Below are 23,713 nucleotides of genomic sequence, written 5' to 3'. Positions count from 1 at the left end.
TAAATTAATCTTCTGACTGTTTTATATCCACCCACTTCTTTTACCTCTGCGTTTCACAGAATCCCCGGAACAATAACAATCCAATACAGTGAAAAATACTTTGACTTAACTTTGCAAAAATCAGAATATTGTAAAAGTGATAAATAAATGAATTTTATGGTGTGCTTTTATACATAACTTCAGTAGCGGTGATTGGGAATTAAAAGGGGGTTAATTAACGGACAACAAAATATACCTGGGTTTGTAGGATGCGGAGTTGGTGGGGGGAGTTAGGGCTATATACTGTACATCCAAACTTTAAAAAGCTATAAAACTGTAAGTTTTCTGATGCACTCTCAGCGAATTTCGACAGAGAGGTAAAGGTTGAAAGTGTACCAACTTAAGTGCGGTAATAAGAGTTTTTTGAGGTTTTAATGCAATACCATGTAATAAAACTTTTAGTAAAGAAACAATATTACACAAGTATTACAATTAAATAGAAGTACGGCATGATTATACAATTAAAATAATTTAGTATTTAACTATATACTAAGAAACTAACACACACTAAAAGAGACTGCAACACTGACGAATGCACATGGCAAACAGGTGAATCATACCTCAGTGTCCATGACCTCGGCAAAAAAAGAAAAACCCTGCTACCCTTCTCACAGCATATGGTAGGCTATATGCTGCTGCGCAAGTCTCCAATAATTATTGTGGTGCTGTACAGATCGGTTACCCGTGACGAACAATAATTTGTGCGTATTTTGCTGATAATTCTCTTAATATTAAAGAAATTATTAAAGGAAATAATTACCTGATAATACAAAAGGGCATGTACAAATTATTTTTTTAAATAATTCCTATAATTCATAGATTCAGTTGGCTGTGATTCAATAAAAATGTAATGTTTTCTCCACAAAGTGGGGAGGGTGACTGCCCCCCCCCCCCCACTGCCGCCCCTAATGGTCCCTACTGCATAACTTCGTGTAAATGGAAGTTGTAAATTAAAGAAATATACGTAGAAGCCTAATATGTAAACAGGGACGAAGTATTCAATTTAAGAAATGATACTCGGATGACCTTTTCTTAATTTAAATAATAAATTTCTAGTAAACATACAGAAATTTTTTCATGTTGTTGAGCCTCTGGAAGATTTTTCAAAAATGTATCAAACCTGTTAATATTTGTAATAATTATATTGAAAAGATATTTATGTTGTTTTAAAAAAAAATGACAGAACATTTTGTCTCGCACTGCACGCACACGGTAATATGCCCACTATACAGCCATATTAATTAACATTTCCACCTAACCCATTTAGTTGTAAAAAGTATTGTACTGCTCAGAACATGCTTGAATTGGATAAAATATATTTTATAAGTCCAACTGCTTCGCTGAATGGTCAGCGTACAGCCCTTCGGTTCAGAGGGTCCTGGATTCCATTAATATCTTCTGATTAATTCTTCTGACTCAGGGACTGGATGTTTGTGTCCGTCGCAACAATCTCTTCATATTCAGACGACATACCACACTACCAACTACCACAAAAACACGCAGTAGTGATTACATCCCTCCATGTAGGATTGGTAACAGGTAGGGCATCCAGCCGTAAAGCATGGCCAAATTCCCATGTGCGACCCCACAGATATGGGAAAAGCGTAGTAAGAAGAAGAAGAAGAAGAATGAAGCATATTTTATAACTTAAAATATAACATTTTTATTTGCATTTATAGTTTTCGTTTTTGAAAGCCCACCCCACCCGAAAAAATTCTGAAATCCCTAAAAATAAATCCTAGGTACGCCAGGCCTTGCACTAGGGAGAGGCCGTAGTGATGACATTATTATTATTATTATTATTATTATTATTATTATTATTATTATTATTATTATTATTATTATTATTTTACTTATTGATTCCTGCCCACTTCAGTAATAAAATTAAATTTACTATCCAGCTAGTGTCCAGCTCACTGTAGGCTGCCAATAGAAATTCAAACTTTCAAAATTACTCTATAAATTAAATGCGCAAATGATGCTTGTAATGCATTGTTATACTGTATTATGATCAAACTAACAACACCAATTCTAATGGATGATATATAGATGTTGATTCCCATAGTGAATCTGAAATACTTGTTCCAAATGAGTAAATTTATAATACCAACAATATAGTTGGTCAATTATTAGACATTATAAATTTTCCAGCTAACTCATTCCTGATTGTCAGCGTTTCGTCCCAGTGTGCTAAGTTGGGCTTATTAGTTGGTAAATACATAGCACACCTACCAAGACGTATGGCTAGTTCATACAATGGAGGCCACTGCGTAGGCTAGTTGGAGCCACCGGCAGTGCCAATGCACTATTAGAGACTTTGTCTCTTTTTCAAAAATTGATGCCTGCCTGGCCATCAGAAGATGTAGATGCTGATTCCCATAGGGAATCTGAAATACTCGGTCCGAATGGGTAAATTTATAATCCCAATATAGTTGGTCCGTTATTGGACCCAACTTAGCACACTGGGGTGAAACGCTGGCAACCAGGAATGAGTTAGCGGGAAAATTTATAATGTCCAACAACGGACCAACTATATTGGTATTAATACTAATGGATGTTGAGCAGCTGATAATTTCAGTTGACAACATTAAATTCAGCTACTCATAAATAAACTGAACTTTAAAAAGATAGAAAATTTTACTGCTGGTGCGGTCTTGACTCCCTTAACTTGACTTCCTTATCTACCAGCCTCTCTTTAACTACCGGTATTACTAAAAATGTTTTTATTCCATATCCTGAAGGGCCTCCTCTCCCATGCCAAGGAGATTTGAAGTGATGATTTTAGGTGCGGGGAAAGTGAGGGGGTGACAGCCGTGGCCTATAAAGGGATCGTCGCGGCATTTGTCTTAGTGCACGAGAATGGAAAAGCGGGAAATCCATTCTCAGGACAGCCGACCGTGAGGACCAATCTCTCCGCCTCCCGAACACAGAGTTGCAAAGCTAGTAAAAGTAGCTGGTGTTGAGCCGAAGTCCACCCTGCTCGATGTATCTCTAAAACCATCCTATGCATACCAAAGTGTAAGGGGTTGTTGACCAAAAACGTCCTTACATCTTACGACGAGTTGACTACAACTGTTTCGATGATCCTTCAGAGTGGAAATCTGTCGTCTCAGAAAATATTAGGAATATTAGACTATTAAGATATGGACAAACTGTCATTATCTTCTTCATCTTCTTCCTCCTCTACCACTTTCCTCACATATGTGAGGTCGTGGGTGCGAACTGCGCTGCACATATGGATTTGGCCCTGTTTTACGGCCGGATGCCCTTCCTGACGCAACCCTATATGGAGGGATGTGATCACTATTTCGTGTTTCTGTGGTAGTTGGTAGTGTAGTGTATTTTTTTAATATGAAGAGGAAAGTGTTGGGACAAACACAAATACCCAATTCCCGAAAGAGAAGAATTAATCAGACGCGATTAAAATCCCCGACTCCGCCGAGAATCGAACCCAGGACCCTCTGTTTCGAAGGTCTCAATCTATTCTGGTTTATTTCCCTGGTACCGAGCAAGTAGCTGCGCAGCTTGTGTCACATAGCCATCAGCTTGCATTCAGGAGACAGTAGGTTCGAACTCCCATTTTCACGCCAGGCCGTGGTCACTTCCTTCCTTCCTTCCTTCCTTCCTTCCTTCCTTCCTTCCCGTAGCCCTTTCCTACCCCATCGCCGTCATAATACCTATTTGTGTCCGTGTGACGTACAGCAAATAAGTACAATATATTTTTGCCTGGCAAATACGGCAGACTCAAGACGGCAGTGGACAACCTTGTTTCGCATCGAGTACCAAGGTAAGAAAACAGCTAACAGATGGCAGCATGGTGACAGGATTCCATGCTTCGTACACATCGTGTGGATTTGTTTCTGCAGGTGGCACTACGAGTCAACCGTGTCCATTTAAAATTACAGCCCTTTCGAAAGTCTCTCGCAGTCGCTTTTGTGTTCTGTCAGTGCAGCAGTCTTGACAGGTCGTCCTGGGACAGAGGGCGAGGCTTTGACAACGTGACTGGTATGAGGCATTAGAATATCTTTTGTGTTCTACGCTAAGTCTTAATTCTCTGTTAACAGTCAGTCTTGTGCTTTTTTGTATTTGTTTCTCGTGCAACAGATTTGCTCTCTTCTCATTTAGCAAAGATGAGAGCGTAGTCTATTTTGTGCCGCCTCGTACCTTGACCGCATTCTACCTGCTGCATTATATTTCTGTAAACAAACATTTGATTGTTGTGTACGTAACTTGAAGGGGTGCGTTATAGTCACGCTAGGCGGTTAAAAATGTTCATTGAGATAAAAAGAAAACTCGCTCCGATTTCGTTCCACTAATTGAAAGTAACTTTTTTTATTACCCATTTTCATTGTTATTTTTGTGGGGCACAATGCTTTAGAGTTTAGAGGAGAAGGGGGAAATAAATCGAAAAAATACTTGAAGAAAGTTTAGGTTACCGTAGGGGTTTTAATTTTCGTGAAGCTATGGAGTACATAGTTGCAGTTTTCATATTCAGATGGAAAAGTATTTTATTTATTTTCGATAGTTTTCTGCCTTCCATCCATTAACAAAATGAAGGTACTAGACATTCTTCTCATGAAGAAATGACTAGGTCATATTGTTTCATATGTCGTATGGAAATTCGGGAATGTTTAACGTATTAAGTACAATTTGACAGATAACTGACGTAAAGAGCACGATGTTGGCCTGAATCGTGATGTGATTACTCACATCTGAATGACGATTTCTAAAACTAAACTGAAGTACAACCATGTAAACATATAAATCCTTATTTTATTAAGAATTTACGAGATTGGAAGATTGGATACTATGGGGTAACATTACTACGAGGAAGGTTTGCAATAAAATTTACTGTTTAGTGGATGCCGCATGAACTTTAAAAGTTTGTTCTCAAAAGTATGATTTGACATCTTTCAATGACACAAGTTTTCGGTAGCCTTCAAGATCTGGTCTTCCTGTGAATGTTTGATTACAGCTGTCGTCTCGCTGGTATTACAGTGCCGGAAGAAAGGTGTAACCTTCAATATTACCGTTCTTCAGACCTTTAGGGGTCGCCAGAAATGACTTATCAAATGATACCGGTAGATATTCGAAGTACATAAAAGTACACTTTTTTAAAAAGTAAATTTATAATTCCAACTTTGTATCTGTTCAGTATTTTCTCAGAAGGTTTTATAACATTCCGGTTCTAATTTTAAACCACCTGATCTGTGAATGCATTTGACCTCCAAGACACAAGGTTACCTGAACGCTTTCTCCGACGGCGATCTGAGGTCACTGTTGTGGAGGGCTTTGCGTATGTTATATTAGGTAGTAAGATTGATAAGTATAGAACTGAAATGCTCATTACTGATTTCCGGAGGATTTGCGTTAGGCGTTGTTGTGCAGAGGTTGAAATGTTGCTTGTTGGATTCTCTACAGGCACCACCACCCCCACCACCACGTGAAATCTCCAGAAACTATGCATGGCATTTGTTACTAGCATTGATAAAGATATCCCTTTCGGATACAAGAAGCCACACTTCTTGTTTTACTGTTGACTGTAATTCGATAGCCGGGCTGAGTGGCTCAGACGGTTGAGGCGCTGGCCTTCTGGCCCCAACATGGCAGGTTCGATCCTGGCTCAGTCCGGTGGTATTTGAAGGTGCTCAAATACGTCAGCCTCGTGTCGGTAGCTTTACTGGCACGTAAAAGAACTCCTGCGGGACTAAATTTCGGCACCTCGGCGTCTCCGAAAACCGTAAAAGAGTAGTTAGTGGGACGTAAATCAAATAACATTTTCATTCGATAGGTGTGAAGCTATTCAAGTCAGAATGTAACTGATTAAATAGCGCTGGTATCATCAGTTTATAGAAACGAAACCTGGGGAATGAGTCCGTACTGTACCGTATATCGTTAAATAAGAGACTTATGTACCCTTATCTCCATAATATACTTCCGGGAATAAAATGGAATATTAATTTGCAACGATTTCTCAAATTCTCTACATTGTTTTAATTGGAATGCCATATCTATTCGATAAGTTATAAATGCTCAAATCAGTTTTTCTAACTTGCCACGCATTAACCACTTTAACGGGATTGTAAATAAAGGTTACAGATCTCTTCATATGGTTGTGGCTTATAGAGGTAGTTAGGGGATGTAGTAAGGATGTAAAGGAGAGGGCGGCGCATACTTCAGTGGTGGGACTCAGAGTATGGTTTGTGTATAAGACCCTCACCAGCGTTAATTGATACCAGAACTGGGAAAAATCCAAAGAAAAGCAGCTTAATTTGTTCTGAGTGATTTCCGAGAAAACAGAGCTACGAAAATGTTGCAAAAGTTTAGGCTGGGGGGACTTGGAAGGAAGGAGACGAGCTGCCAGACTAAGCGGTATGTTCCCACCTGTCGGGGAGATGTAGTGGAATGACATTAGTAGACGAAAAAAATTCGAGATTTCTTAAGTATTAGATATCACGATATGGAGATAAGGTTGGAATTCTAGAGGACAGATTAGGGCAAATATTCATTTATACGAAGAGAAGTTAGGGATTAGAATAATTTACCTAGGGAGATGTTCGGTAAACTTCCAAAGTCTTCTGAAATTATTTAATAAAGGACTAGGTAAATAACACAGGGACTCTGTCACTTGGGCTCCTGCCGTGATTGAAGACAACCACATAAGCAGATTTCTACTACACAAACAAAACGCTGTCGGTTCTTTCATGTCAGATCTGGAAAATCCGCTTAAATTGAAGTTGCTATTCGTGGCATTCGTATTAGTTTATCCGGAGCCTTTATCTTGTTCGGCTTCTTGGCTCAATGGTCAGCGTACTGGCCTTCGGTTCTGGGCTCAATTCCCGGCCGGATCATAGTTTAATCTTCATTGGTTATTTCCTCTGGCTCTGGGCTGGGTGTTTTCGCAGTTTTCCCCATCCTCAAACGCGCAGGTTGCCCATAGTTTGAAACTTGAAAGATCCGCACCAGGCCTCTTTGGAGGCTACACTCCTTGCATCAAATCTTCATATTCTTACAGTTCTTATTATGCGTACTATTTGTTAGCGTTCTGCGTGTACTATTATCTTAAACACTTTTTCTAACTTAAAAGTTTCGGTCATATAGACTTTGCAGCCTGCTACAATTCTGTATTTTTCTGATTATTCATTATTAAGAATTGGCTTAAACTTATACATTTGAGACGAAAGCACACTCGGCCCCTGAGCCACAGAAATAAACCACACAAAACTCTGAGCCTGCTGACCGAAGGCCACTATGCTGGCCATTCAACCAAGGAGCCGGACAAAACCAGGTTTGTGCTACACAAACACAACGCTGACGTTTCTTCCATTTCAGACATTCTGTTCATGACATCGTCCCTCACTTTAGTTGCTAAATCTTCCTACAGAATTCTTTATAACGTATGCTGCAAGTAGGTTCTAGGTCTATGTGTTTACTATTAAATGGGATATTGAGTGTGTGGGCTGAAACGTACGGGACTATCCTGGTACAACGTGAAGTAAACTGATAAGACGCACCTTCAGACGCCAAAACTACCGAACATTATACAAGCAAAGGATGAAGTATATTTTTATCTAGTTTCGTGCTAGGTAAGTACAGTGGATTTGTAAAGAAGCGTGTTTTTTAGCTTAATTTCTAAAAGGTAGAGTGGAATCTGTATACGATTGCCTTAGCCTATGTATTAAGTTTTGAATTTTTCTCCTCGGGTCAAGTGTGTTTCTCGTTCACTTACATTCTCTAATTTGTATGGATAAAACAGGAGTAGAATAGCTTTCAAAACTAGACTATATATTTCTCATTTTCACAGCATGCAAATGCTGGGGCTGTACCTTAATTAGTAGCTGTACATGACGGAGGACGCAATTTCGCTTCTCTGTAATTTTAAGTTCATAATTTTCGGTTTGTTCCACGGAAACCCTGTAGCAGTGCTTTACTTCCGTTCCTGTAACACAACTCGCAAGTTCATCTTCATTATCACCCTCCAGAAAAGTCTGTTGCCCACGCAAAAGGAATTACTTCAAGAAGACGTTAAAGGGCAATTTATATTGCAAAATTCAGTCTTGTATGGAACTGATGCATACAGTAAGTATGTGTGTGAATTAACGTTTTACTTTGTCTAGAAACTTCCTTTCCGGGACCGGAATTACACTCCTTGGCCTGCTATAATTGGTTTTCTGTCTACATTAATGGAGGCGCACTTTTTCTCTCAACGGTTTCCTCGATGTCAGACTGGACATTGTGAACTTACCTGCTTCAGGCCAGAACAGACTAGAAATGGAGGGCTTAGTGTGAAATTAACATAATTACAAAAAATGATACCTTTTCACCATGCCGTAATAAATTCATTCTTGTACTTCGTAACATAAGATCTACTTCGTAACATAAGGTCGTAACTCAGTTCCGAACAGTCCTGTATGTAATACAGTTCGCAATTACAAAACTTGGCGGTATATTTAATGTGAAACAAACGCATTGTGTGTTAGTTTTCTTGTGAAGAAATAGCATTATAATGTGAAAGAAACTTACCCAATACAGTCATTATTGTGAAAAGAAAGACTAGTTATTTGTCGGCGATGTTATCCGAACACTCAGAGAAATGGGCGTCTGGTAAATTCTATTAACTTTTGATCCAATAGATAAATAATTCTTTTTTTTTCTCATGACTTGTCTACGAGATCGAAAGAATAGGCCCATATCGTATTTTAGGTATTCCGAAATGTGTAGCGTGACAAAGATTTATATAAAGACTAGCTGATGTACCCGTGCTTCGCTATGAAATTCTACGTTGTATAGAGAATCCTAGGTTAGGTAGTGTACACATTGTAAGATTGTATTAAATTGCATAGCTCTTAACGTTACCGCAGAAACGCGACGGGGAAGTCGCCAAACATCTATATGTGAAGACTGGGTTAGGGAATGCTCATTCTTATGGTAGGCTCTCTTGCCTACCACCAGTCACAATCAAGCTGGAGAATTTTCATTAAAATGGCAGATTCTCTCTCCACCTGCCTTTTTTACATCCACAGAAAGACAGCCTTAGTGGTTTTCCCAACTGAAATCAACATAGGTCATTACAATGACGCCAGTAGGAATGTCGCGACTAAAAGCAATGCTATCATATGAAATACCCGATCAAATGAAAAACCACACATTTTCTCACTTTTAACGAACAGTAAAAGCTGCCGATCTAACAATCCAAAGTTCCAGAGCTGAAATGACCAGGCCGCAGACAGCTCTGAACACTCCTGTAATTATCCCGTTAAATGTGCACGCTGCTCATTCCGATCAGTGCCTCAGAATAGGAATTGAATAGCTGAAATGCCATGATGAACCAGTGTTACATACCAGTAGTATCAGAAAATGTATGCATTAGAGGAATCGTATGCTAGAGAAGAAAGTTATCTAACTCTCCTGCAATTTCCTGTCAATATTCAGACAGGCTGTTACACTCGGTGCGCAGCAGTAATCCCATCTATCGGAGATTTGCAACATGAAACAAAGAACATCACAAAAAATTATAAACTAATGTTCTTGTTGATTAATTTTATGAGCTTTCGATATTGTGGGCCTTCACATTTTTCTTCCGGCTCTGAATTAGCACTCTTATCATAGTCGGTACAGTAAAACTGAATAAATCCTAAATGATCGGAAACTGTATTCTCTATTTAAAAAATTTATGTAGTACTATTCGATAGGACCAATAACATATGTTCCGGCACTGTATTTAAAAATGAAATTTTAGGCGCCTTCCCCGAAACTACTATTTCATCCAGGGTGAATAAAATTGTTTATAGCTTAGACTGTAAGTTTCTTATTCCCCAATTCTATATACCTATTTTCATTAAATTCTGTTTACCCATTTCCTCGTGGGTCGACGTTGATATGGACTTAGCAACAAACATACAAATTCATCAATATTTATATAACTGGTACGGTAAAAATGAATACTACCTAATTGATAGGAAATATAATTCTGTATAACTTTAGTTATACAGTATTTATCGATAGAACCACTAATAACATACATATTTGAGAATTACATTTTAGGCCTTCCCCTAAACTACCATTTCGCTCAGCGTGAATGATTTTATAGCCTAAACTGCAGTGGCTCATTCCCCGACTTTGCATACCGATTTTCATTAATTATTCTCGTCAGGTGTTTTCTCGTGATGTGTGTATATAGACAGAAATTACGGAAAGGTAAAGTCATTTCCTTGTTACCGTGGACTCGACCGATACAGGAATACCATTCTTTTTAAAGTCTGAACATTGTACAGACAACACTATAGACTAGTGTATCAGTGCGAAAACTCTCATGTGGAAATGACTCCCCCTTCCCCCGTACATCCGTATACGTATTTATTTGTGTAGAAAATTATACAAACCTCCCTTTCAATGCAATTAGGGAATAAAGTCAATGAAATTGATATTTTGCAAAAATGTATTTTTCACATAAAATATTTAATTATTTATTTGAAACGATTTTTCACGAACGTTTATTCAATACTACTTACCTAAGTCCTTGGAGATAAGTTTATATCACGTCCTTAAAACAACATTGGAAGTAATGATGCAGGCTTCCTTGACAGTTTGTATCTATCAAAGAAAAAACAAAACTATTAGGAAGAGCGTTTTCCCTACAGAAACCTACATAAAGTTGTACATGCGTGAACACGGGTCTGGGCAAGAACAACCCTCCTCTTTGCAGTGTCTGACCTTGTGATTTATTAATGGTCATAGCATAGGCAAGTTTCATAGGACGAAAAACATACCAGTAACGAAAAAAGACGGGCAGATTTTGCACTAAAAAAAGGACCTAGAATGTGTCTGCTATAAATCAACGAAAAATTACAAATAGTTCCATGGCATGCGGTAGATAGCAGAGAAAGTAAGACGTGCACAACTACGTATTTCTTGTGGCAGAGGTGAGCAAACTTTGACAATGATACGCGTTTCTTAAACAAATTTTTAATACTTAAAGTGAAAGTGCAATTCGTCAATCCTCCTGAAAATTTTCTTTTGACACTTCCACGAACCTACTACTCTGGCATAGGAGGGGGAGAGGTGATACTCCCACGTGGCGCGTCCCAGGTGGCGGATAGAGACCCTAACCGGCTTGCCGACGGACTTGAGGGAAATAAAATACCTCTCGCGGACCAAACACACTTCCCCCTGCGGGTGGGGGGCGCACATGTAGATTACACCCGCGGTATCCCCTGCCTGTCGTACGAGGTGACTAAAAGGGGCGACCAAGGTACGATCAAGTTAGAACAATGAGACTACTTGTAAATAGTACTATCACGCAGGGAGCACCATTGGTCGCATTTACTTGCGCGTAGTACTATGTTAGGTATGCAATAGGTTTGTGATTAGTAGCAACAGTGTGAATCAGGATGTGGGTCTTACAGTACCTGTGATTCTTATCCCTATATGAGCGACACCATGGTTCTGCCTTACCTATGCTCAGTTCCCACTATGAGGAATTCCATGGGATAGTAAGAGTCCCTGTGGTTAGTCTACTTATGTGAGGACCGCCATAGGTTTGCGTTGCCTTTATAGGTTTGCGTTGTCTGTAAATAGCACCGCATTGTGCGAAACACCATAGGTCTGTGTTACATGTGCGCATTACACTACCTGTGAATAGTACCATAATGTGTGGAATACCGCGAGTCTACGCTACTTTTGATTAGTACCGCCAAATGACAAATAGCGTGGTTCTACTTTCCTAGCGATAAGTACTATTATGAGGCGCCGATGACCTGGATTTTTGACCCGTTTCGACTACAAGAATAATGGATTCAGCAACGTGCTATAGAAACAGTCCCTTGGTCAGTAATACTATTGTTTTGTGCTAGCTTCTGTGCATGTGGGGCACTGTGGGTCGGTTCCACTGATCGTTTTAAGTTCATATCCATCCATTCATTCATTCGTCCTCACGCTTTGACTTCTGGTCAGTGGAGGATTTTGAACGTTTAATTTATCATAAAATTTCGTCTCATTTCATATCATTAGGGGCCGATGACTTCGATGTTAGGCCCCTTTAAACAATAATCATAATCATCTTTTGATACCTAATTTAAGGGTTGTTAGCTGATTAAGTATCGCCATGGCAACAAACTGTAGCAGAATTCCTCTAATCGTACCAATTTGAATCCTAGGGACTAACCATTGTTAATTTTGGAACCATTGAGTGTCAGCCGGTCGTAGATGAAATGAAGATTTCTTTGTCTTCAAGTTTCCTTCAACTCTTTCTTTGCTACCCTCTATGGGTGGGGAACGCAGACGAAGATTACACCCGCGGTATCCCCTGCCTGTCGTAAGGGGCAACCAAGGGATGATCGAATTAGAACCATGAAACTACTTGTGAGTTATACCATCACGGTGAGAACACTGTGAGCCGCCTTTGCTTGCAAGTAGTACCGCTATGCTAGGTACACAATAGGTTTGTCATTAGTACCTGCAGAGTGCGGGATTACCTGTAATTAGTACCACTATATGCTGAACAACACAGGCTTACGTTGCCTGTGATTAGTGCCATTATGCGAGAAACACCACGGACGACATCTTGGGTCTGCGTTGTCTGTGATTAGTACCCCTATATAAGGAACACCACGGGAATACCGGTGCCCGTGATTATTACACCTACAGTGGCTAAAAAAAGTATTGGCCTGTTGAGATATGCTACATGTGAGCACGAGGAATCGAATGGAATGATGATAAAAATTGACATACTAGAATCCTTGATTGTTTATCATCTTGTGAAGCATGTGCATTGTAAAAAACACAATTCTTCCATGTCCATATAACTAAAAACATAACTTTAAAAACACATTCTCACTTGCCACCAAAAAAAGTATTGGTCTGAATTAACATAACGCAGTTTCTTGATCCTTCGTGAACGTTCCAGTACTTGGTAGGTCTACCTTTCCGCTTTATAATCTCATCTAACCTATTTGGAATCGTTCGTACCAAGGTTTCCGTAGTTTCCTTTGGTATGCTATTCCATTTGGTGAGTAAGGCTTCTTTCAGGTCAGCTTTGTGTGATATTACATACTTTCTCACGTTTTGCTCCAAAGAGTGCCACAAATTCTCGACGGGGTTGATGTCGGTAGACTGTGGTGGAGTTTCTATCCAACGAGCTGTATTATATAATAGCCATAGCTTCGTGTTCAGGGCTGTGTGTTTCGAGTCATCTTGCGTAAAGGTATACTTTGCTGAGAGTCACATTTCTTGTACTATCTGCGCACTTTTTAGCGATAGATTTACACCCTAGCGCTGAATCGGTCGACTTCGGTTATCTTTCGAGATTCGTATTGGCAACCTATGAAACACAAACCAAGAATCGCTTATCATCGCTGTGCGACATCTGGCGTACACTTTACGTACTCGTACTGTTGTTGTTTACACAGCAAAGCTAAACTATAGAATTCATGCTAGGAACACGTTTCGCATCGGGAAATATTATATAGTATTATGTATTGTGTGTGTGACACAGTTGTTGGCGTTAAGATAATAAAGGTTTACAAAATTCATATCGATCGATCATATTATCGATTCAATTCAGATTTCATTTCCATTCAGTTGGCAGTATTTACCGGAGCCGGCAGTGCTCCCTTCTTACTCCTCACGGAGTACAACAATCTATCACTAAAAAGTGCGCGTACAGTACACTTGATGGAGGATGTTCATGTATGCTTTGTGATCCATAGTCCCTTCAATAAAGGCTAATTCACCTTCACCATTCGCACTCATGCAACCCCACACCATCAAGAGAACCACCTCCGTGTTTCACAGTAGCTATAAGATTCTTCTCTTAAAGTTCAGAATTCGTTTTTCTCCACACAGCCACTCGTCTCTCTGACCTGAAGAGGGTAAATTTACTCTCATCTGTAAAAAAAAAACTGTCCTCTAATCCTCATAGCTGTAATTTTTTTGCTCCTTAGCGTATGCAAACGTCTTCTTCCTGTTAGCCTTACTGCGATACGGCTTTCTACGGGCCGTTCTGTCCACATATCCTCTTTCGCGTAGCTAATTTCGGATGGTTTCAGATGACGCTTGCACTTCTACATCTTGTTGTAACGCAGTAGCTATCTTCGGCGCACTTAAGTTGAGGATTTTGGGCCACTTCACGCACATTTGCCGTTTGTCTTGTACTGATAACCTCGAGGGGCGGCCACTTCTTGGTCTATTTTCTATTGCCTTTGTTCTTTTGCACCTGTACACAATATTTTTAACAGTTGTAACAGCTCTTCCATTAATTTAACTTATGTCCTTGAAAGATTTACCTTTTTGAAACAGTCGCACTGCAGTCCTCTTCTCTTCTCTTCCACGGTTGTTTCCTTCATTTTCCTTTCCATTGCAAGCTGAACGCGGAAACAATGCTGAATATTACCTTCAAACGTGTCAGCACAGACATGAGCCCGAGTTGCGGCAGACAGCACGATGTCACGATATTGTTTACTAGACCAATACTTCTTTGGTATGTAGTGGCGCACGCCGTTGATTTACTGGTCCGTTTGCAAACAGCGTGAATCTCCTTGGATCCAAATTCAACCTACTGATGTACTTGACTGTCCTACATATCTACATACGTGTAATTCCACTATATGTACCATTATTTGTACTATACTGTTCTGTTCATACCGCGGTTTTGGGCAGACCAATACTTTGAGCCACTGTATGTGAGGCACACCATGGGTTTCAGTTACCTGCGCGATGTAAAATACCTGTGATTAGCACCCTAATGTGTGTAACACCGTGAGTCTACGCTACTTTTGAGTAGTACGGCAACAGATAAATACTTCACTAACGATTATGAAGGGCCGTTAACTTCAATTTCGGACCCTTTAGACAACAAGAATCAATTCAAGATTGTGCTTTGGAAGCAGTCCCTTGGTCGGTAATACAGTACTGTTGTTTTAAGATAGCTTCTGGAAAGGTGGGGGAATTGCGGGTCGGATCCACTGATTAAGTTCATAATCATTGTTCGTCGTCGTCTTTTTGAATTCTAGTCAGTGTATCGATTTAGGATTTTTTAACTTTCAGTAACTTATTGTGATTTGGATCCGCTGATTATTTTAAATTCATATTCATCCGTTCATTCTTCGTCATGTTTTGAATTTTGGTTGGTGGATGAATTTTGGACCTTTAAATTGTTACATTTCATACCATTAGGGGCAGATGACCTAGATGTTAGGTTGTTGGACCTCTTCCTCTCTGCTGTGATTGTTACGTGTGACTGATAATGTTTTACAGTAGCAAATATTACTATGGGTCCCTTGCAAATGATTGAGTCTTCCAAAGCATATGCGATTATCTTTCAATAATTGCTCTTTCATAATCCACGAACCTACTACGCTGGCTTAGCAGGGGAGAGGTGATACTCCCAGGTGACGGATAGAAGAGTCCTAACCGGCTTGCCAGCGGACTTGAGGAAAATAAAATATATCTCGCTGACCAAACACACAACCCCTGTGGGTGGGGGACGCAGAAGAATACACCCACGGTATCCCCTGCCTGTCGTAAGAAGCGACTAAAAGGGGCGACCAAGGGATGATTGTATTAGAACCATGAAACTACTTGTGATTAGTAGCACCACGCGGGGAACACCATGGGTCGCTTTTACTTGCGCGTAGTACGACTATGTTAGGTACCAAATAGGTTTGTGATTAGTAGAACGCAGGAGCACCGTGCGGTCAGCCCCCACTTCGTGCACTGTCGGCTTTTACAGTACCTGTGATTAGTACCACTATATGAGCGACACCATCTTTCTGGCTTGCCTATGATTAGTACATACTATGAGGAACACTACGGTATAGTAAGAGTCTCTGTGGTTAGTACACTTATGTGATGAACACTATAGGTTTGCGTTGCCTGTAAATGGCGCCGCAGTGTGCGAAACACCATAGGTCTGTATTACATGTGCGAATTTCATTATCTGTGAGTAGCACCATGTGTGGAATATAGTCTACGCTGCTTTTGATTAGTACCGCACCATGACAAATACCATGGTTCTCCTTTCCTAGCGATAAGTACCGTTATGATGGGCTGATGAATTGGATTTTGGACCCCTTTAGACTGAAAGCATAATCGATTCAGCATTGTGCTTTAGAAGCAGTCCCTTGGTCAGTAATACTGTTGTTTTAAGTCAGTTTCTGTGAATGTGAGGCACTGCGGGTCAGATTGTTTTAAATTCATACCCATCCATTCGTTCTTCGTCCACCGAGCTCGATAGCTGCAGTCGCTTAAGTGCGGCCAGTATCCAGTTTTCAGGAGCTAGTAGGTTCGAACCCCACCATCGGCAGTCCTGATGATGGTTTTCCTTGGTTTCCCATTTTCACACCAGGCAAATGCCGGGGATGTGCCTTAAGGCCACGGCCGCTTCCTTCCCACTCATAACCCTTTTCTGTCCCATCGTCGCCATAAGACCTATCAGTGTCGGTGCGAAGTAAAGCATTCTTCGTCCTCACGTTTTGAATTCTGGTCAGTGGAGGATTTTGGACTTAATGTGTCATTACATTTCGTACCATTAGGGGCCGATGACCTACATGTTAGGTCCCTTTAAACAACAAGTATCATAATCATCTTCTTTCATAATCGGATTATTCCTAGTCCAGCGACTTGCATGGAAAGTTAGTCAAGGAGTTTCTACATTGTGTGATGACTCTGCCATCGCATTCTCTGGGTTCGAGGATTTTCCTTAGGATCTCTTTCTTGTCATTTTTTCCTTCGGTGTATTTTCTGGTTGTTAATCCTAGGCATTATGAAACGTATAGGGATTCTGGTTGGAGCACTGTCTGATCTGTCTGATAGGGTTTTAGCTTAGTCTTGATTAATGTCTCATTCTTGTTCTGTGTGTGCTTCGCAAGCTTTCTATCTTAATATAGGGTCCGTTGGGTTGCATGATCTCGCCAAGGCACTGGAATTTAACGTAATATTCTCTTTATTGTCATATTTCGGGTATTACTATAATTATTAGTCATGGTTTTGTAAGTATACTGTCGGTCAAAAGTATTCGGACAAATTAATAGAATATATCTAAAGAAAACCAGGTAAAATAATCAGATCTAAGAAATTGTAAGTTCTCTGATCTTCTCTATTACATATAAAACATAATAGATATTTGCACACATAGTTGACAATTTTTTTTTTCTTCATTGACTAATAGTCTCTTAACTGCTATCACTTTCTTTACTATTCTGTGTATTCTCTGCACGAGTTTCTGACAAGCGCTTGCTTCATTGTTGTCCCAGGACTCTAGAAGGATATCTGTCTATTTTCAGAAGCGAGACGATCCTTCCACACTTCCCAATTCAGTTCTTCCCATAAGAGTTCAATAGGAACTGTCAGTGTAAGTTTACTGGAACTCTACAGTCTCATTTCATAACGTAAGAGAATCGAAATTACCGGCCGTTTGAAGCTCTCGTTCATTACTTTGGACAAATGTATATAAAACATGAATACAGTAACTTGAACAATTACTTCAGAAATGGGCTCATCACACAGATTGAGTTTGTTCCTTGCTAATGTTACTTGTTTTACGTTCTGCTAACTACTTTTACGGTTTTTGGAGGCCCAGAGGTGCCGGAATTTTTTCCGCATGAATTTTTTCGCGCCAGTATATCTACTGACTTTTGCTAGTTGCTTTATGTCGCACAGACACAGATAGGTCTTATGGCGACGATGGGACAGGAAGGGGTTATGAGTGGGAAGGACGCGGCCATGGCCTTCATTAAGGTACAGCCCCAGCATTCGCCTGGTGTGAAAATGGGAAACCACGGAAAACCATTTGCAGGGCTGCCGACAGTGGGGTTCGAACCTACTACCTCCCGAATACTGGATACTGGCCGCACTTAAGCGACTGCAGCTATCGAGCTCAGTCTGACTTATTTGAGGACCTTTAGATACCACCGGACTGAGCCAGAATCGAACCTGCGAAGTTGGGCTCAGAAGGCCTGGTCTCACTCACCCGAGCTACTCACCCGGCTTGTTCCTTAATCTGCCTGTTGCTAGATGCCTGCCTTCCAAGAATTGGTGTATGGCAAAGGTCTAAGGAGCTCCGCGAACTCGCGTAGAGAAGCTCTTGTGATCCGCTCACAATCGGGTTTATCCGGGTTCACTCTCATCCAGCGGTAGAAATGGGAATGATATTTGATAACCTTTATTAATTGCAATAGTGCAGCTGGCTTATTCTTCCTAAAAGTTTACTGGAACGCTTTTCCGACCAGAACTGATTAACAGAAAGTTGTTGTTGTTGTTTATTACGTCATGTAGTGTAGTTCATACCATACGGTATTCAGCACAGGGCACGCCACACTACCTAGGGTTAAATTCACGGGATCGTGAACATTCAAACTTTTTTTCTGCCTCGACTAGGTTCTCTAAACCAGTTACTAAATATGCTGGTGCAAACAAGCGTACTAAACTTATTACCGGGCGAGTTAGGGTCGCGTAGCTTGCATCCGGGAGATAGTGGGTTCGAACCCTACTGTCGGCAGCCCTGAAGATGGTTTCCCGTGGTTTCCCATTTTCACACCAGGCAAATCCTGGGGCTGTACCTTAAGGCCATGGCCGCTTCCTTCCCACTCCGAGACCTTTCCAATCCCATCGTCGCCATAAGACTTATCTGTGTCGGTGCGACGTAAAGCCAATTCTAAACTAAACTAAATTTATTGTATTATTATCATATTGGTTTTTCTTTCTCTTATGCGTTCATATTTGAATACTATTTTCTCGTTATTTATTCACAAATTCTGTTCTTTATGATGTGCATTCTGTTGTATAAAACCCACCTGTAAATGGAGGATGTCTCTGTTGCTGGTATATGTATAAATAAATAAATAAATAAATGGACACTTTAGCAGTAACTCATGACGCAAATACACATTAACTTGCGGAATGTGTTATAAGGCCGAAGATTAATGGTGTCTGTTACTTGCTGGCTGGAGGCTTAAAGTTGTACGCTGCTTTTCGTACCGTACCGTTCAGTCTGAACAGAAGGCAATTTGAACAAGCCAGTAATTTGAGAGTGTGAGTTGTTGGTATCACGAGAAGCTGCGGGAGGCTTGCTTGTAACACGAATACAGCTAGATAGGGGAACGCCTCCCATAGCGGGCGGTGCTACGTTTCGACATGCATAGTTCGTCTTTCAGAACATACCACATGTTGATGCGTAGTAAATTCTGAAATCTGTAAGAGGAACAAACTGTCTTGGCTATGTGATGACAGTCGAAGAATTCTGTTTGTGAAATTGTCTCCCGTAAGGGTTTCTACGTACCAGTGAATCTGCTAATGCTAAGCTCGTGTATTTGATAACCTTCAAATACGGGTATGCTAAACCTGCCTCAAAAAGAAAAATAATCATGTGTAATTTTGCGTTCCGACAGCTTAGTCTTGGTCACTCTCTGGATCTGTGGTGAACTGACTAATTGGGTGTAGGGTGCAGCAAAGGCGACTAATGTTCATAGAACATCGGACAGATAGACTATGCACGACTCCAATTAATATTCGTGCTCACCAGGGAGAAGTATTGCCAAAGCCGTCTTACCTCAATCGCTTCGAGTATCGGCTGCGACAGCCGAAGTCGATGGGTGCATTATACTAAACATCCTTTTGGAGGGTGCCACATGTACGTAACACAAACTAGTAGTTAAGCCTATTTCAGCAGCTGTATATACTATCTTAACACACCAACTTTCCTACCATTCTTACATTTCTAGCTGCACTGGGAATGGCAGTCGGGCCTCACAGGACAGCAGCTACTGGGGCAGACTAACTTCGTGTTCTCGTCCCGAGGTGGTGCAGCTCTAAGGCATACCCCTCAAGGAGGATTGTGCATGCACAATTTCAGTTGCATACCAGCTCTCCTGCAAATAAGCAATTTCGGGCCTCTCCGGGAATGGAACCCGGTCCCCGGACGACGGCAGCTGATAATGCTAGCCGCTACACTGAGTGAATGTACGCTATGATGTAGGTTAATCACATGTCCTTATACACACACATTCTCCCCCTCCATCTCTTTCCACAAGTATGTGGAAATTATTCATTATACGGCCTCGTATCTCGCGGGGGGAGATAATTGATTATAAACCTCCCCATTGTACAAATTGTCTCATTTACCCGATTCTGATTGCCTGCTTTGAGTTCTTGATGGTTACAGTACTTTTGCATTCATCTCTTGACACAGGCCAGAGCAAAGAGTAGCTTCCACTGAAGTCCCAGTCTCATTCATGGCTGTGACAATATGGAAGCTGCTGGGGCATGGGTGGTGCTGAGTAATGACATTCGGAGCACATCCAGTGCGTCTGAGGGTTGTGAAAGTTATTGCACGTAGTTGTGCTACAATAGCACTGTCTGGCCAAGTGAAGAAAGCAGTGGGAAACTACCTCACTCCTCGTCTTGCCTAGTACGCCTCATGTTGGTACTGACATTGGTTTCTGTGGTTTTTCTATAGCTGCATAGCTATTTGAGGATCCAACCAGCCTCTGGGCTGATAACCTGACAGACATTCGATTATGCGAAATCTCTGACAATTACATTGTTTCTAATTTTATGTACAAAACCAATTGGTTTCTAGTGTTCAGTTGATACTGTGTACAGCACGTCACCAGCCACGACCGTCTCGTAGTGGCCAGCCTTGACAGGCCTGCATAAATAAATCGTTTTGATTATTATTTGGGCCGTTCATATCAAACAATTTTCCTGTGCAGTATAATACTTGAGATATACTCCATTTCAATAAAGCACTCAATCTCCTTAGTCTTGCTTCCAGGGATATTCTTCATTTATCTTACAAAGACGTTAGGACACAACAGCTTCTTTCCTCTGCTGATACCCGTCCATGATTTTCACTAACGTTGGGAGGAATGTGGGAATAAGAACTAATACAATGAATTCTAGAGCACTAGAAATACTGCGCTATCACATTTTTTAAAATTCATCCTCCATCCAAAGGGCTGACCGAAGACGAAGAGTACTCAATACAGCGAATATTGATAAAAGAGAAATAGTTCACAAAGAACTCAACAAATTAAGAACGTTTGTGAAATTATTCTGTAATTTAAAAATTCATATCAAGTTAATGAAGTTAAAAGCTAAAGAACTACAAAACATTAACAAATTTAAAAGAATAAATTGATAAAATTGTCTACAAATCTTAAAATATAAGTATGCTTCGGACTTGAGGCCAGTTGATCTTATTCCCATGCGTATTTATGTCTCAGAATGAGGACAGACCCCCTGAGAGCTTTTAGCCCCCAGACCACGAGTTCATCAGTGCTGATCCCGAAGACTCATGATTTCCACCTTTTTGAGGATCGTCCCGCTGGCACCAATTATAAGACCCATGACCTGAATATCATTTTTCTGTGCAATTTGGCACTTTACGCAAATACAGATCTTTTAGTCATCAGCTTTGCCTGATTGAGCTAGATGTGACTTATCTTATCGTGGGGTCTTCAGCATTGCCTGCTTTTCCCTTAATGGCGATCATATAAATTCTCCTTGCGCTGCTATCTCCTCGTATTTTTGAAAGCCTTTGCCTCGGAGGGATTGCGCACTAGATGACCTGATGGTGTGTTGGCGCGTGTTTCCAAGTACCAAACTTAACCTTTTTGCTATTTGCTTTACGTCGCACCGACACAGATATGTCTTATGGCGACGATGGGGTAGGGAAGGACTAGGAATTGGAAGGAATCGGCCGTGGCCTTAAGTTTGCCTGGTGTGAAAATGGGAAACCACGGAAAACCATCTTCAGGGCTGCCGACAGTGGGGCTCGAACCCACTATCTCCCGATTACTGGATACTGGCCGCACTTACGCGACTGCAGCTATCGAGCTCGGTTTACAGAAACCGAAGACGTAAGCTAACGTTTCAGTCTCGCCGCATCTTCTTCAGTGGGTATCGTATGGACGCTACGTTGCATGTCATTTTCAGAGCATCCCTCCATTCCGAACTAGACACAATGATGCCTTATCAGACTCACAATGAGTGAATTTTTTATAATGGCAAACTCCCTGCCCTTTACGTCGTAATTAACACAACTTCTTGAATTCCTGATCCCTGAGTACACTGGGAGAATTGGCCGTGCGGTTAGGAGTGTACAGCTGTGAGCGTGCATCCGTGAGATAGTGGGTTTGAACCCCACTGTCGGCAGCCCTGAAGATGGTTTTCGGTAGTTTCCCATTTTCTCATCACACACCTTAAGGCCACGGCCGCTTCCTTCCCATCCCTAGACCTTTCCTGTCTCACCGTCGCCATAAGACCTGTGTCGGTGCGACGTAAAGCAAGAAAAAAAGAACCATCCTGAGTATAGTCCTAATTTTCAGTAGTAATTTTCAATAGAGAATAATGGAACTGCTTCCAAGGAACTCGGCCCACTTAGAGGTCGACAACATAATGTTCACATTGTAGAACGTCTAGATGTTGATGGTGAATTGTACCTTCTGTGTAGTGCGAAAAGCATCTGCTGTAAGTAAATGATTTATAGGTAGGGTTGTTAAATGTCCTGAAAAACCGGCAGTCTTAATTTTAATTTTACTTCAAGCCGGAGATTTGAAGATAAATTTCAGGTTCTAATTCTTCACGCTTACGTGCTGTGGTGACTTGTAATTTTTGTGAGCTGTGTCCTCATGAATAATAATAATAATAATAATAATAATAATGAAGAAAACAAAATTTTATGGAAAAAATCTCTACGAAGATTCATCTCACTGGGAACTGAAAATAGACAAGGGACATACATACATACATACATACATACATACATACATACATACATACATTCCTATTCCGTACAGGCCATGAAGGCACGTAGAGGGGTGGAAGGTAAAGGCTCCACTAGCCGTAACCTCGGCACTTGTTACGGGTAGAGTGGTTAGCTCTACGCCCGGCGGCCTTTTCCCCCAGCAATTAACCTCGTACTCATTTTTTGGGTAGGCTGAGTGAACCTCGGGTCCATATGCACCTCCGGAAGTGGAAACCTCGTTTCTTAAATTTTACGACTTCCTAACGGGATTCGAACGCATGTCCTTCCGGGCGAACCGAGCACATCTCTACCGTCTCTTCTTAAATATGTTGTATGTATGTTGGGTAATCAGCCCGAAGGCTGGTCTAATCCTCCACAGCTACACCAAAGGCTATCATAGACAGCCTAGGCGTCACTGAAGAGGCATACTAGAGAAATGAGTGAGGCAGTTTCCCGTTGCTTTCCTCACCGAGCCAGAAGTTGCTATTGCATATTAGTCTGTCAAGCCCACTGCAATGCATGCAGCAACTGACCCTGTGGGCGATATTTTCATACCAATCATAACAGGGACTGGCTGCATAAGGAATGGTATTACTAGCATCGCTCTTACCTCGGTCACTTTCATATTTTCAAAGCCAAGGATGAGACTGAGACAGGGCAATAAAAGTAACCAATTGCTCTAGCCCATACCAGAAGACATAGCGCACTGTAAACACATCTCGCCAGCAAAGGCTCTCTATATCGGTCTAAAAACTACCACTACTTCGATTTCTTCCTCAGCTTGGGTTCGCCTACTCGCCGTTCTTTCCTGGGCAGTCTGCATTCAGTTTACTCCGGTGCGTCTCTTTATATTACCGTGCCAACGTAGTTGGGGGCGTCATACACTGGGACACCAGCATTGGAGCCGCTTCTGCTCTAACCTTATGGCCACAT

General features: G+C 41.1%; 1 protein-coding gene across 1 annotated transcript in view; it reads left to right on the top strand.

Moving 5' to 3' along the window:
• The first annotated feature begins 3,952 nt into the window (after positions 1–3,952).
• The window catches only part of ced-6 (PTB domain-containing adapter protein ced-6), a 352,928-nt gene continuing 333,167 nt past the window's right edge, over positions 3,953–23,713 (top strand). The window contains exon 1 of the mRNA XM_067147219.2: positions 3,953–4,044. The gene's annotated coding sequence lies outside the window, so the exon portion shown is untranslated. The remainder of the gene's footprint in view (positions 4,045–23,713) is intronic.

The sequence above is a fragment of the Anabrus simplex genome, chromosome 5 (genome assembly GCF_040414725.1).
Source record: "Anabrus simplex isolate iqAnaSimp1 chromosome 5, ASM4041472v1, whole genome shotgun sequence".
NCBI classification, from domain to species: Eukaryota; Metazoa; Arthropoda; class Insecta; order Orthoptera; family Tettigoniidae; genus Anabrus; species Anabrus simplex.
This window is presented reverse-complemented; position numbering and strand designations above follow the sequence as displayed.